Source organism: Dreissena polymorpha, chromosome 1 (genome assembly GCF_020536995.1).
Source record: "Dreissena polymorpha isolate Duluth1 chromosome 1, UMN_Dpol_1.0, whole genome shotgun sequence".
Lineage (NCBI taxonomy): Eukaryota > Metazoa > Mollusca > Bivalvia > Myida > Dreissenidae > Dreissena > Dreissena polymorpha.
In genome coordinates this window covers 164,614,315-164,630,532 of record NC_068355.1, presented here as the reverse complement: position 1 = coordinate 164,630,532, position 16,218 = coordinate 164,614,315, and positions in this window count along the sequence as shown.

Here is a 16,218-nt window from a genome sequence, read left to right as displayed (position 1 = left end):
ACGTTTCTAATTGGCTTCGAACTCAAGCCATCAAAAAGAGCCTTTCTACATGTTTAACAAACTATTATTCGATATTACAATCTCAAAGAATATTTTACTCATTAGAAAAGCCATGAATTATCGCATTATCAACAACAATATCGCGATTCAGTCGAAATACAAAAACAGGAAAACAATGTCGCCATGAAAATTACAAAACTATTAAAGCGCGTGCCAATATTTAACATACGAATTTGAAACTAATAATAATGTGTTAAATATAGAACGTTCCGTGCAGTCGTCGTTAAGAGTTACTAATGGAAATTACATAATGGTAAATCAGTTTCAATGAAATGCAAAAAAAAACACATAAGCTATTTACCCAGAAGAAATTGGCGATGAATTATCTCACACGAATCACTCTTTTTTTCAGAAAAGATTATATGTAGTCAAATTTCTAACGATCAAGTAATATTTTATATATCTTTCGACCCGAGATTTGCATTGCGAATGCTCTGGTGTCGCGCCAAACAACTGAAATAATGAAGCACAGTAGGCAAAAAACTTTAAGTCATGCTTTTTCATATGTAGAAGAACTTCAACCGATATGCGTCTGAATGGCTAATGTACCGGTTACACGTATACTTAATTTTAATATCGTTATAATGTAATCGACAGGGAATTAAAGTAGCAGATGAAGTAGTTTCTGAAAAATAATTGTTGAACATTGCACCCGCCTTAGATCATCCGATTGGTTTATCGGGAGAATTATCTCAAAGTGTGATACATTGCGAAGTGCGTATAATTTGATAACAATTAAGACCAGGGTGGGTTTGATATTGTGTCCGCCTTCAGAAAGAGATCAAGTTTTTAAAATTCGAATTTAAGTTCAAATATGATGCAATTTTGAAAACATATTTAAATAAAATAGTTGAAATCAGTTGGGTATACAGCAATAGTGAACTATAAGCCACAATCTGGGTAAACTGGACTTAATGCATGTGAGTCAAAAGTTGTCCGAGATTAGCGTTTGCGATTCGCACAGGCTAACAAGTGCAACACTTCACGCCTGAATTGGATTTTTCTTTTAGACGAGACTGCCTTAAAACGAAAAATAGCAAAAGTGCTGTAAGTATCGTCATTTATTATCTCGAGGAAAATGCACAGTCTATTATATCGGTATTCAATAGATTTTAATACATTATTCGTGTGTCTAACAGGATTTTTGTTGGCTTATTAAGCCACAAAAAGCACATTCAGCGTTGTTAAACTACCCAAAAAGCAGTCCAAACTTGAGCACTTAACATGGTTTTTATTTGCTTATCACCCTAAAGCCACAAAGAACAAACTCAGCGTTGTAAAACTACTCAAAAAGAAGTCCACAACTTGAGCACTTAATGGTTTAATAAAGCTCTTGTTTAAATAAAACGAACATTTACTGTGGGAAAGTAGCGTAACTATGCGCTCTGGTTACCCCTGACATAGTCTTCTTTTAGTTTTCTTATATCAGCATAGATACACTTCCAGTTTATTCCTATATGCTAACATGAAAATTAACATCAACAATTTCTGACAATTTAAAATGCTCGCACGTGCAACATGAAAATAGTTTACATATAAATATAAGTGTGTTTAATGTATGGACACAATTGGTCAAATGTATTAACGATTGTTTGCACTGTTACTCATAAGTTTCTGTACGATTGAATTGTTAAGTATGCTACCATTGTTCACTATTATAAGTAGAGCAATACCTTTATTGCTACAAAATCTACCTATAAGCGGCGCTCGGGGATAACAGTTCTCAATGCATGCCTGTAAAGTGTCGTTTCAGATTAGCATGTGCAGTTTGCAGACGCTAATCAGGGACGACACTTTTCGCCTGGACTTGATTTTTTCATTTTGAAGAGAACGAAACATTCCATCAAGGCGGAGATAGTCGTTCCTGATTAGCCTTTGCAGACTGCACAGGCTTATCTAATACGACAATTTACGCGCATGCATCGAGTCCCATTTTTCAGAGCGCGGCTCATTTGTAGATCAGGTTCAGTAGTCATTCACTAAAAAAAGCACAATCTGCATAATGTTTATAGCTTTTTCAGCAAACTTTTGGAATAGTGTTCAAGGGATTAAATTGACATTTCAAATATCACTATAAAGTTATATGTGCACGGTACTTAATCCTCTGTGATCATAACATCCTCAAGTTATTTCCCTTCATCCTCAGTGATAAATTCATCAACGAGTTATTACCCTTCATCCTAGGTGATTAATACATCTAGGAACTATTTCCTTCCAACCTCAATGATCAATACATCCCTGAGTTATCTCCGTTTATCCTTAGTGATCAGTAAATTGCAGATTCACTTCCCTTCATCATCAATGATCAATACATTCCTTAGTAATCATCCTGTATCCTTAGTGAATAATTAATCTCCGAGTTATTACCATTCATCCCAAATGACCAATTTATCCTTAGTAATCAATACATTACCGAGTTATTTCCTGTCATCCTCGGTGATCAATACATCTTCGAGATATTTCCTTTTATTCTAAGTAACACATCAACACATCACCGCATTATTTCCCTTCATTCTCATTGATCAATACATAATGAGTTATTTCCTTTATCCTTCGTGATCAATACATCCACGAGTAAACTCCTTCATGCTCAGTGATCAATACATTCCCGAATTATTTACGTTCATCATCAGCGATCAATAAATCCCCGAGTGTTTTCCCTTCATCCTCAGTTATCAGTACATCCCAGAGTTGTTTATTTTTTTCCTTAGTTATCAATTAATCTACATACTAAAAACGACTAACATCAAGGCTAAGTGCATTAATATTTTAAATGTTAAAATACTTGTAGGAGGCGAAGTTCAGGAGGGGCTGCTCGAATCAACATACATTACGTCTGTGCAACTGGTTATATCGCAAATGTGTCCGCAGATAACAATAACGCACCACCAATACCAGTCTAACCAATCCGACGTTAGCATCACAACAGCTCCCATCAACATCATCACAACTGACAAGAGCACCACTGGGCCCAGTTTTTACATCAGCACCACAACCGCTCAACTCAGCATCACTGCCACCGACTTCAGCAGCATAACCAGAAATTCAGAAGCACCTCCAACAACCACTTCCAATACAATCTTGCCATCAGCGTCATCATCGCACTACATGTACAAGCAGCTGTTATTTAACGAATAACAAATGTATGCGCTAAGAATCATGTCATGTTTGATTAATTACCATCGTTTTTCGCTCACTTGAGCACAACGTGCTCATGGTTAGCTTTTGTGATCGCCTTATGTCCGTCGTTCATCATGCGTGGTCAACATTTCCCTGGTTAACACTGTAGATGCCACATTTACTGACTGATTTTAATGAAACTTGATTAGAAGATTTGGCCCAATCATATCTTGGCCAAGAAAAAAATTGGGTCACGTGAGGTCAAAAGCTGGGTCACTTTGCCAAATGTAAGGTAAAAGCTTGTTAACACTCCAGTAGTCACATTTAAAGTTTTAGCTTCGTGAAACTTGGTCAGAACATTTGTTTACAAGATATCTCGAAAATGGTTACGATTCGAAGTCAGAAAAACATGTCCCCAAGGGGCGGGGACGTTTTCCCTTTATGGATACACTTAAATATTCTTAACACTCTAAAAGTCGCATTCATAGTCGAATTTTTATGACGCTTGGTTTAGAATAATGGTTCCATTAATATCTCAGCTGAGTTCGAAAATTGTAACGGTTTGTTGAAAACATGGCCTCAAGGGGACGGGGGAGTTTTCCATACATAGCTATTATAAAGCCTTGTTAACACTTAAGAAGTAAAATTTATAGTCGATTCTTGATGAAAGCTGGTCAAAACATTGGTTCTTATGATATCTCAGATTGAGTTAGAAAATGGTTCCGGATCATGGAAAAACATAGCCGCCAAGGGGTGTGGCAGATTTCTTCACATTGCTATTAAAGTAAAACCTTGTTAACACTCTAGAAGTCACCTTTTTGTCCAATATCGACGAACTTTGTTCAAAAGATAATATCTGAGCTGAGCTCGGAAATGGTTAAGGTCTATTGAAAAAGATAGTCGCAAGGGGGGCGGGTAGTTTTTCCTTATATTGCTATAGTAAAGATATATAAGTCTCATTTTATTGTACAATCGTCAAGAAACTTGGTCAGAACATGTGTTCTATTGATATCTGATGATATTTGTGTTGGAAATTGGTTCTGGTTTGTTTACAAACACGGTCACCCGGAAGGGTGTGTGTGTATTTTTTCCATAAGGCTAAAGAAAAACACTGTTAACACTCTAGAATCCACATTTATTGTCCAATATTCATACAACGTAATCAGAACAATTTTATATAGGTATCTTCGTTTAGTCCAAAATTCATCCAATCTGGAACAAAATGTGTTCATATAATCTCGGGCCGACTTCGAAAATGGTTCCTGTCTGTTTAAAAACATGGTCGCCACTATACAGGGCGGTTTAAATAAATACACTTAGGACCTCTATAAGTCACATTTCAAGTCAGAATAGTTTAATTCCTTTGTTTCTTGTGTGAGCGCCTTAGAGCCCATGGCCCTCTTGGTTATAACAATTGGTTTCAAAAACGAATATAACTATAGTCAATAGCAAACCACCGTAGACGACTTTCGATAACCGGTTAGTGTCCATTTACACTCAATTTGAGCACATCGCGTTCAGGTGAGTAAAAAACATGTGGTGAGGTAGTGTTAAATACGATTGTAACCATCTCACGCAAGTATGAATATATGAATACAATTTTAATTAAAGACATGCACCCACAATAATCTTGGAAGATAAATTCTATAAAAAAAATGTTTGTTTACAGATCACAACATTGTATTACATGAACATTTACTGAAAATCTGTTAAGGGAATCTATTAGTCAGAAATATGATATAGTAAGATATTAATCTCTAAACAGTCGATGTTTCATACAATACATCCGGATTTCCCTTTTTATTATGTAGTTAGTGCAGCCGCTAAGTCTAAAGATATTCACTCGGAAAATAATGTTCAGGTAAAAAATTAGACCGCCTCAAGAGAAATGACTCGTGATTAGAAGTAGCTTGCGATAGTTTTGGCAGTTTACATTATGCAGAACTAGGATGTAATTAAAAGGGCGTTGATACCAAATATAAGGAAAGTATTAACAGTTTCCATTATGCAGAACTAGGATGTAATTGACAGGGCGTTGATACCAAATATAAGGAAAATCATATGTCACATGATTCAGTGTCGATTGAGAATGATGGAAATAAATCATGAATATTAGTCACTTGTTTCATTAATTCATTTTGCAAGTAAATAAACATAACGGTATAAGCGGAAACAGTATTTAGTGCATTCACTTTTGCAAAACTAAATGGCAAACGCCCTACCTGGGTCAAGGGACGAAGGCGGCAAATCACATCCTTTTTAATTTAATGACCGATCATCTCACATGTAATAGGACCGAGAATCGAACCCAGGATCCACGGTAGTTCATTGCTCTACCAACTGACCTAGCCAACAGTAATAGGGCCGGGAATCGAACCCGGGATCCTCGGTACTTCATTGCTCTACCAACTGAGCTGGCCACACAAGTAATAGGACCGGGAATCGAACCCGGGATCTTCGATAGTTAATTGCTCTACCAACTGAGCTAGCCACAAGTAATATGGCCGGGAATCGAACCCGCGATCCTCGGAAGTTAATTGCTGTAATTATTACAAAAAACAAATATCTCGGATAACCGAAAACAAATGAAAATGTCGGAAATGACATTTGGAAATGACCGATTTCGGCTAAAAGAATGTATAAATAATCGTTGGTACTTGAATTCATGGCTCAGTGGACCAACGAAATCCACGAAAATTCGTACCACACGAAATTTAAGGGTTTTACAGTTATAGCGCCGGGAATCTAACACAGGATTATCGGTAGTTCATGTGAATTCAGAGAATCGAACCCGAGATCCTCGATAGTATATTGCTCTACCAATATAGCAAGCCAAAAGTAATAGGGCCGGGAATCGAACCCGCGACCCTCGGTAGTTCATTGCTCTACCAACTGAGATAGCCAAAAGTAATAGGGCCGGGAATCGAACCCGGCGATCCTCGGTACTTCATTGCTGTACCAATTGAGCCAGCCACAAGTAATAGGGCCGGGAATCGAACAAGCGATCCTCGGTAATTCATTTCTCTACCAACTGAGCTAGCTACAAATAATAGGACCGGGAATCGAACCCTCGATCCTCGGTAGTTCATTGCCGTACCAACTGAGCTAGCAACAATTAATAGGGCCGGGAATCGAACCCGGGATTCTCGGAAATTTATTGCTCTACCAACTGAGCTTGCCACAAGTAATAGGACCGGGAATCGAACTCGGGATCATCGGTAGTTCATTGCTCTACCAACTGAGCCAGCCACAAATAATAGGACCGGGAATCGAACCTGCGATCCTCGGTAGTTAATTGCTGTGCCAACTGAGCCAACCACAAGTAATAGGGCCGGGAATCGAACCCGCGATCCTCGGTAGTGCATTTCTGAGGCAACTGCGCAATCCAAAAGTAATAGGGCCGGGAATCGAACCCGGGATCCTCGGTAGTTCATTGCTGGGCCAACTGAGCCAACCACAAGTAATAGGGCCGGTAATCGAACCCGCGAACCTCGGTAGTTCATTGCTGTGCCAACTGAGCCAGCCACACGTAATAGGGCCGGGAATCGAACCCGCGATCCTCGGTAGTTCATTGCTCTACCAACTGAGCTAGCCAAAAGTAATAGGGCCGGGAATCGAACCGGCGATCCTCGGTATTTTATTGCTGTGCCAACTGAGCTAGCCACAAGTAATAGGGCCGGGAATCGAACCGGCGATCCTCGGTAGTTAATTGCCCTACCAACTGAGCTAGCCTCAAGTAAAAGGGTCGGGAATCGAACCCGGGATCCTCGGTAGTTGATTGATTTGCCAATTGAACTAGCCACACGTTTTATTTTATTTATTTTATTCAATATAATACATACAATGTATACATGTATATGATCATACAACATAGTGATTGTTCAAAGCAATAAAGTTCAGACATGTTATACAAGATAGGCTAATATATATTTTTTTGTAAAGAGAAAAAAAAGAACAACAGAAAAATAGTTATGAAAAATGATGAGTTGTATAAAGTCGGAAGAAAGAATACTGGATTTGTGTGTTTGTTGTATATTCACAATGATCTTATAAGATTGAAAAAATAATATACAAAAATATTTTAGAAATATAAACTAACATTAGAGTGAAATGTATTTAAGTGGACAAACATTATGAGAATTTAATCCGATTCCATTTTTGTTCAAAGATTTGTAATGTGTCATTACTGAGGGCTATTTCTTTCTCAATCTGGATTTTTAGTTTAAGATTATGGATAAAACAATTACAATTTGGTACTTGTTTTTTGTACTTCATGTTATAGATAAAATATTTCATCATTATAAGAATAAAATTCACAATATTATTACAGTCTATTGATTTCAATGAGTAAATTCCGAAGCTTACATTTAAGAAAGATAGTTTAACATTTAGTTGCTGTTGTTCAAGAAAAGATACTAATTGATTCCAAATAGGCTGGAAAAGATGTTCTATAGTTTCGATGTTTTCACTGCAGAAGTCACACAGATTTGAGTTAGATAATTTGCATTTAAAGAGATATTTATTTGTAGCTATAATTCTATGTATGTATTTATATTGAAAATTTCTCAGTGTGCTTTCAATAGTTGCTTTATATGGCATGGTAAATATGTGTTTCCAATTAAGTTCATGTTCTCCGGAAAGAACATGCCATTTATTTTGGGTTTTAGAGTTTTCTGTAGGATTTCTAGTTTGTAATGTGTAAAATGTTGTATTCGTTTTGTTTTTTCTTCCAAGTATGTTTTCTACGAATGTTATTTGAGTACATGGTGTATTATTTGTATTGATTTCAGATTTAATATGTATGGGTATGCTTTTGATTAGTGAGTAGTACTTCAGAAAATTATTTGAAGGTTTTTCGTATATGTAGCATATATCATCAAAAGAATAGAAATCCTTAATTCTGTAGTCATATAATTGGTCGACATATTTAATGCTTCGTTCAAACCAATCTTTATAGAACAACGTCTTATTGTTTGAAGTTATGTCTTTATTGTTCCATAAAATAGTTTTACTGCTGGTTTGGGTTTCTAGGTTATGAGTGACATCACTCCATGCTGATAGAACATCAAACAGAAATATGTTTTCGTTTGCAATTTCATGTAGGATAGTATTGTTGATGTTACATTCAAAGAGTAAAGAGTCACCATAATTTTTTAGGATTTTCTGGTAGAATAATTTCCATTTACTCGTATTGGTATTATCTAGGTATCTTTTAACCCAGCTGCATTTGATTGCATTCAAGAATGAGTCAATGTTCGTTAATTGGATACCTCTTTTTTCTACAGATTGAATTAACTGAGTTCGTTTTATTTTATCAGGTTTACCGTCCCATATGAAATTAAATATTGCTGATTTTATATCGTTAATAACATCATTTGGTGGATTTGGGAGGACTGTTAATACATAAATTAATTTAGGAAGTGCAAACGTTTTCAATACTGTGTTTTTTCCGATTAGTGTAAGTTTACGGTGATGCCATGATTTTAAGCAGTTTTTAAAATTCCGTAATTTAGGTAGTATGTTTTTAAGAACTGTATACTTTTCATTATTTGTGAAAGTAATTCCTAACGTTGTGGCCTAATTGGATGTCCAATGAAATTTAATTTCTTTTTTATATTGGACATTACTTTGTTTTAATTTACCAACTCGTAGCACAGTACATTTACTTTTGTTTAGTTTAAGACCAGATGTCATTCCGTAAAGGGTTAGCGATTCTATTAGGTTATGGAAAGAATCGTAATTGTCGTTTAAAAAATAAGTTGCATCGCCAGCAAATAGGGACTGTTTGATTTCTTCGTCAGGTTCTAGTGATATGCCTTTTATGTGTTTATTTGATTAGATGTGATGTGATAGATACTCGATGCAAATAATAAATAGCGATGATTAGAGTGGACATCCTTGTCGAACCCCTCTTTCGATGTTAAAACTGTTTGAAAAGAAGCCATTGTTAATGATTAAACTGTTGATACCGATATAGAATAGTTTGACCCATTGAATGAGACTTTCACCAAAGGTCATATTTTCTAAGCAAAAGAACATAAATGAATGATCAAGCGAATCAAATGCCTTGTCGAAGTCTGTAAAGAATATAAGACCAGGATTATTTGAATTGTTGAAATAATTTATGCATTCTTGGATAAGACGAATGTTTTTACCAATGTAACGTCCTTTTATGAAACCAGATTGAGATTTTGAAATGATTGATGGTAATATTTTTTTTATTTTGTTTGCAATTTTATAATCATTGTTTACTAAACTAATTGGGCGCCAGTTCGATAAGGATTCTAAGTTTTTCCCAGGTTTTGCAATGATTGATATTATACCTTGTTTTTGAAGCGTAGTTTGGTTTTCATTATTATATGAATAGTTTAGTGATTTAATTAAATGTGTTTTGATATCATTCCAAAATATTTTATAAAACTCAATGGTGATGCCATCAGATCCTGGAATTTAGTTATTTTGCATTTCTTTTAGTGCTAATCCACATTCATATTCATTTAGTAATCCGTCACACAATAGTTTTTCTTCTTGATTTAAAGCGTGATGTGTATTTTTAAAAAGGGTGTTATTTTCAACATTTTTTCGTTTATAGAGGGTTTCGAAAAATAAACGTTGTTCCTCTAGTATTTGAGTTCTGTTTGTTATATCTTTGCCATTGACTACTAATTTGTGTACAGTTTTTTGTTCACTTCTACGTTTTTCAATGTTTGCGAAGTATTTTGTATTTTTAACATTGTGTTCAACATGCTGTGCACGCGCTCTTAGTATTATTCTATTAAGATGTGTATGATAAATTCCATCTAATATTTGTTTCTTTTTAATGTTATTTCATTTTCAATGTCGGTGGTATCATTTTTGTTTGTTTGATGCAATTGTTTTTTCAAGGGTTTCAATGGTTTTGATGGTTTCAGTTTCAAGTTTGTGTGTTTCTTTTTGTTTAAATGATGTGTATCTAATTGTTGTGTTACGTGTATTTCCTTTTATTACTTCCCATAAGGTGTTTGGGTTTGCATCTTTATTATCTTGAACTGTATTTAATATTTCCTGTTTGATTTGTGTTTGATATTGTGTATCTAATAGGATGCTGTTGTTAATTTTAAAGTATCCTGGGCCTCTTTCAGGTTGTATATTGTGCAGTTTAAGTTCAACTTGAGAGTGGTCAGTCATAAATCCTGGTTTTATGTTACATGTGTCAATAAGGTTGCAAAGAGACTCAGATATTAAAAAAAAGTCTTATCTACAAAATATTGTTGGTTTTGTGTTTGAATGCCAGGTGAATTTGCTTTCGTTTGGATATATTTTACGCCATATGTCTATCATATTGTAGTTTTCAATTATGCTATTTAAAATGTTTCTATTTTTAGGATGAGTATAAAGGTTTCCCTTATTTTTATCAAATAATGGGTTAAGAACAGTATTGAAATCACCACCGACTATAATGTTTTTATCTTGGTTATTATTTATAAAGGATTGTAATGTTTCGTAACAAGTGGAATCATCTATGTTAGGACCGTAAACGTTGATTAATGTTAATTGTGTTTCGTGTATTTTGATATCTATACTCGCTTGTCCGCCAATTATTGTTTCGTTAAAATTATCGACTGTGATCCCAATATTTTTTTTATCAGAAAGGCAACACCTTGTTTATTACGTTTTACGCCACACTTGTTAGGGCTGGGAATCGAATCCGCGATTCTCGGTAGTTCGTTGCTCTACCAACATAGCTAGCAATAAGTAATAGGGCCAACTGAGCCAGCCACACATAATAGGACCTGGAATCAAACCCGGGATCCGCGGTAGATCATTGCTCTAACAACTGAGCTGGCCACAAGTAATAGGGCCGGGAATGAACCCGGGGTCCTCGTTAGTTCATTGCTCTTACAACTGAGCTTGTCACAAAATGAACACCAATAAAAATAAGCATGAACAAAAAACTACAATTAAATTAAAATTAATAGATACATTCAGACTGAGCTGAAACACGAATTATTAATGAAATAAACGACACAGCAATTGCACAAAAACATACAATAACACCAATAAAATGGCTTAGCTCGAACCAATGAAATTTCTTGCTAGAGCATCAAATTGATCCACTGCACTATACTTATGTAAATTATATTGTGCCGTTGTTTCTTATCATCGCGAGCGAATGAGTGCATTTATGAGCTCGCGCTTGCGCTGTTTCATTAAATACATCGTCATAGTGACAGTTAACTAGTAAACACATGGTTCCTACAACACTATTGCAATAACGTTGAAACTATAACCAATGCTGTAACTCATGGTTTGCATTGAACAAGCAAGCAAAGTGTACGAAGCTCTTACATTAAGATGATTTAAACATTGTGTTCCACCGGTATTGTAGTAAGGCTTGATGAAATCGAGACAGTTTAGTCTCTTTAAGGCAACACAATAGGTGTACTACGTTCTTCTAATTGGATTCTTTAAGTCATAAAATACGTTAAATCTGATATGATATTTATTTTAACGAATAAAAAACAATCATGTTAAATTAATAAAAGAGTTCTAAAAAAAATCAAAAAGCAGAAGGCATTAACACACTTGGGGTAAGAGAAGCGGTAGTTGATGAGCGGTGTTTATTATTAGTACTTATTAGTCTTAATTGCACATTAAATCAACATTTATCTATCTTTGATGGAAAAGAGGTAGGTAAGAGCATGGAAATGATTTTTTCCTTGTCAGCTGATTAACCGTAAACTTAGCAGCCTCAACATTTCATAGCATAGGCTCTTTTCTAATGCCAGAGCAATATGCTCTAGCCAATGTCTAAAAACCCATAACAATTAGCGATTAACAACGATTTACCCCAAATTTACATGCTGTACCCAAGTTTTTACCCCGTAGCAACATGCTTTAAACAAGGTTTTACCCTATAGCACCATGCGTTAAACAAGATGTTTAACCCAAAAGCAAGGTGCTGTAAACAAGGCTTTTTAATATATAGAAACATGCTATTTACAAGTTTTTATAACCTTTTCGAGCGTCTGTGTGATGTGAAATCGCGTTATAATTCCCTATACAATATTGGCGTAGGTATCGGATTAAATTACGGTAAACTCTTTAATTGATTTAGATGAATCATTCTTCAATATAAAAAATACACGAAGAGATCCACGGGTATTGCTTAGCAATTGTACAGTTTATTTCTTTCAGATATTAAATATCATATATTAACACAATTACATTAGCTCATCGTAAGCGAAATAAAATACCAAAACCTGATAAATATTTAATTACTTGAATAGATACGTTTATGCGTTCATTGATATTCTTAACATATAATAACATTATGTCCCTACTTTTAACATCTGATGATGTTTTAAATGATCTTGTACTTTTGTGATTTGGTGGATACATATTTACATTCATGCAGACCTCTTTTGCTCTAATATCTGGAAAATATAACCATGCCAATACAAATACAAAGAAGGGTATTGAATCCTCATATTTACCTTCAATGAAATATCAAGTACTGTACATTATTTGTGAATACAATACGGTGCATATATATTATAATGTAACATAACAACACATTTGCAATGTCAATGAAAGTGTGACTACTTATACACGCATATCTTTGGTGGACGCATGAAAAATGAACAGAACCTATGAATAACGAAGCTTCAGTGACATCACCGGAAGAGGAACACTCTTAGCTGTTTTATATGAGACACGTGACCAAATTTCTCTACAATCCAAGACCACATCAAACGAAAATTTTAAATAGAACCCACGCATTATAGCATACAACATTCAGCTAGAAAATAGCAACATTTTAATAACTATAAATTGTATACAAAGATATATATTATCTTCTTATCTGCTTAACAATATTTTCGTTGAAAGTTAAAGCATACATTCTTTCTGAAATTGAAAAAAGATTTGCTTATCCGGACTTCACATCAAATTCACAAAATAAAATGTTGTTGGTACACAAAAGAACGTTTTCAATTAAATGAATTGAATAAAAAAATAGTTATTATGTTCCATATTGAGCAATGTAATCATTTAACAACTTTAAGTTACTTTCAAATCAAAATATACGTACAAGAATAAATAGTTCGCATAACAAAAAGATTCGACAGAGACCGATTGAAATAAAATTGGATATTTCAAACCATATTCATGTAAGTAAGTGTTTCACAATATAAAGACAACAAAACTGTCGAATAATATCAAAATATGATTAAATACAAATACAAATTTAATATTAATTTCAACTTATCAACATAGATCGTTTAACGACAAACACATGATCATCGAAACTCATAAACTTAACATGTGTCACAAACAAAATGACATATTGTATTTAAACTGCTGAAAACGTCATATTCACGTGACAGTAAACAATTGCAGATAATTAACATGTAAGGAAGGGTGTTTAGCGCAGCCTTCAGAGGAGGCCTTGAAGAGCTGCTTACCAAGATTGCAACTACTATGGCCGAATTTGAAGTGGCATATGTCTTATTAGAGCTCATATAAAACATACAAGAAACATCATACCTAAGATAAGGCTTAAATACAAACAGTTTAAGAGAAATACTTGGATATTCATTTAAATTGCTGAGGAGAAAGTCAACAAAAGACATACTAAGGTAAACATAATGCATGCTCGAATTTACGATGTTATTACACGTCTAAGTTTGTTCCAGAAAAAAAGCGTTCCCCTCGTGATCAGTTGTGTATTCAATGCAATTATTGTCTTGAAACCACCGTACCATTTCCAACGGCATAGCGCTATTGGGAACAGTTTCCAGAATCACAATGACAAGCGAAATGTCCTCCCCTCTAGAATATATGCTTTCCATTTGCGCGATGTTGAATTCGTACATGCACCACTTGCTCTTCAGAAAGGAATTTGACAATATGACAATCGTCTTTCTGCTGCTCTGGATGGCGTGAATGATGTTGTCTGAGATTGCGTTTCCAGGAAGAAAGTCCCTTTGGTGAATACACAATGAAATAATATAAGTCTCTAGTCGAGGAATGACGTCATCAAGTATGAAACGTATATTGTCTTCTGCATACGATATTAATGCATCGTATTTGTAGTGTTGTATGGCTGTGTAATCAGGAAGCATCTGATGTCCAAAAAATCTCTCCTTTGACATGTACATGTGGTATCGTATTCTCCACCGATACTTGTATATCACTCCACCGATTATCACTGACAAGAATGTTGCCAACGCCAACAGACCGACTATAATGACCGCAACATATGACCTACACCTCGATGCAAGGTGGTCCAGATCAGTCATCATTTTGTCGCAAGTTATTGACTTGTCGTTAGATGTAGTAAAGTTATCCCATGAATCTTACCATGTTTGCCTTATGTTGAATCAACCAGTGAAGAAATTCTTGATTGTTGAAATCATATGGCATCGAGTTGTTTTGTAAGTTTATTAAAAACATAGAACGAGTGTTTTCGTTGGCTTCAAGTTTGCGTCGACCTCCTATATTTAATGTATGAATGGAGTTAATTTAAAGATTTATTTGCACTAAATGTGACAATGTGTTTAAATTTACGTCAAAGTGTTCTATATTGTTGTTGCTTAAATCTAAGAGATTCAAATTGACAAGTTCTACAAAAATCGAAGTAAACACTTCTGTTATTTCATTTGAAGATAGATCCAAATATTGAAGGGATTGTAGCATATCAAATACGTTGGATCGTTTTGAATTTGCCAGTTGTGCGCCTAGATCATTGTGAGCCAGTCGTAACGTTTTCAGTGATGTTTAGTTTAAACTGGTCAGACCAATAGTTGAGATGTAGCAGCGAGACATATTTAAGGTTTCTAGCATAGGTACATCTCCAAGGTATCCGGTGACCGAAACAAACATATTTCCCGATATATCGATATAACGAATTGAATTATTTTGCGGATTCAAATATAATTTAGTACTTAGGTCATATCTGCAATCACAATCATAAAAAAAATCATACGTTCAATTTTTACAGAAATGTTCGGATTTAGTAAATCTAGGTCAACATTCTTAATATAGGAGCACTCTCTAGTCCGCTTTGCGTACTCTTTCAGAAATTCTACATTACCGAAAGGACATGCCATTTGATACAGTTCCAGTGTTGGAGCCCTGTTTTCTGCAATATAAATGAGTGGATTATAGACGTAATTAAGGCGACTGGAAAATATCGTTAAAACATTGCCTAAACACCCTAACTGAAGCACACATGGACCAAACCAAAGTGTATTTTGATTTACGCGAATTATTTTAAACGACGGAGGAGTCAAAATTAGTGCGTTAGTTTCAATACCGTCTATTTTGTTTCCCGATATATCTTAATCTTCAACAGTAATGTTCCAGAGGTAACAAAAATTCGGCATTGTTAGTTGTACTCCGCCGCCAAACCTACTGAATAGGTTTGATATGTTCAAAAAACGAATCCGTGTAAACTGCAAGCCATAGGTGACATTGGCCAATTTCTTGAATTCCAGCTGACGGTTATAAGATAGATCCAGTACCTCTAGACTGTGAAGATGATCGAAAGCTCCTGCAGTGATGCTGCTAATTCCACACGCAGAAATGTTCAGAACTCTTAGTGAATTTGACAGCGAGAACGTATTGTTGTTTATCTGGATGAGGTTATATTGTGTTTCTAAATTTAATCCGGATAGAGACAAAGCTGTTATTCTTGACAAGTTGAAAGCCGTATTCGAAACTCCATCCGATGTGAGTTTATTGAGATAATCGTGACTGTCCAGATTCGGAAAGATGGCATTATCTTGTATTGGGTTGCAGTTTATTTTTAATGTATGCAGGTTCTTTGGAAGAAAAGATGCGTCCCAGCCTTTTAAATAGACCTGAAGCAAATTTCTTGAAAGATGTAATAGATGTAGGTGTCGGACGTCATGAAATGTCCTTTGCTTTATGTGACTAATCTGATTGAAATTAAAATATAGTTCTGTTAAATTCTCACATCCGTTGAGATCTAATGCTGTTAAGTTGCCGAAGTTATTTCTTCCAGCTTTAAGTGATGTGACATGTTGCAGGGTT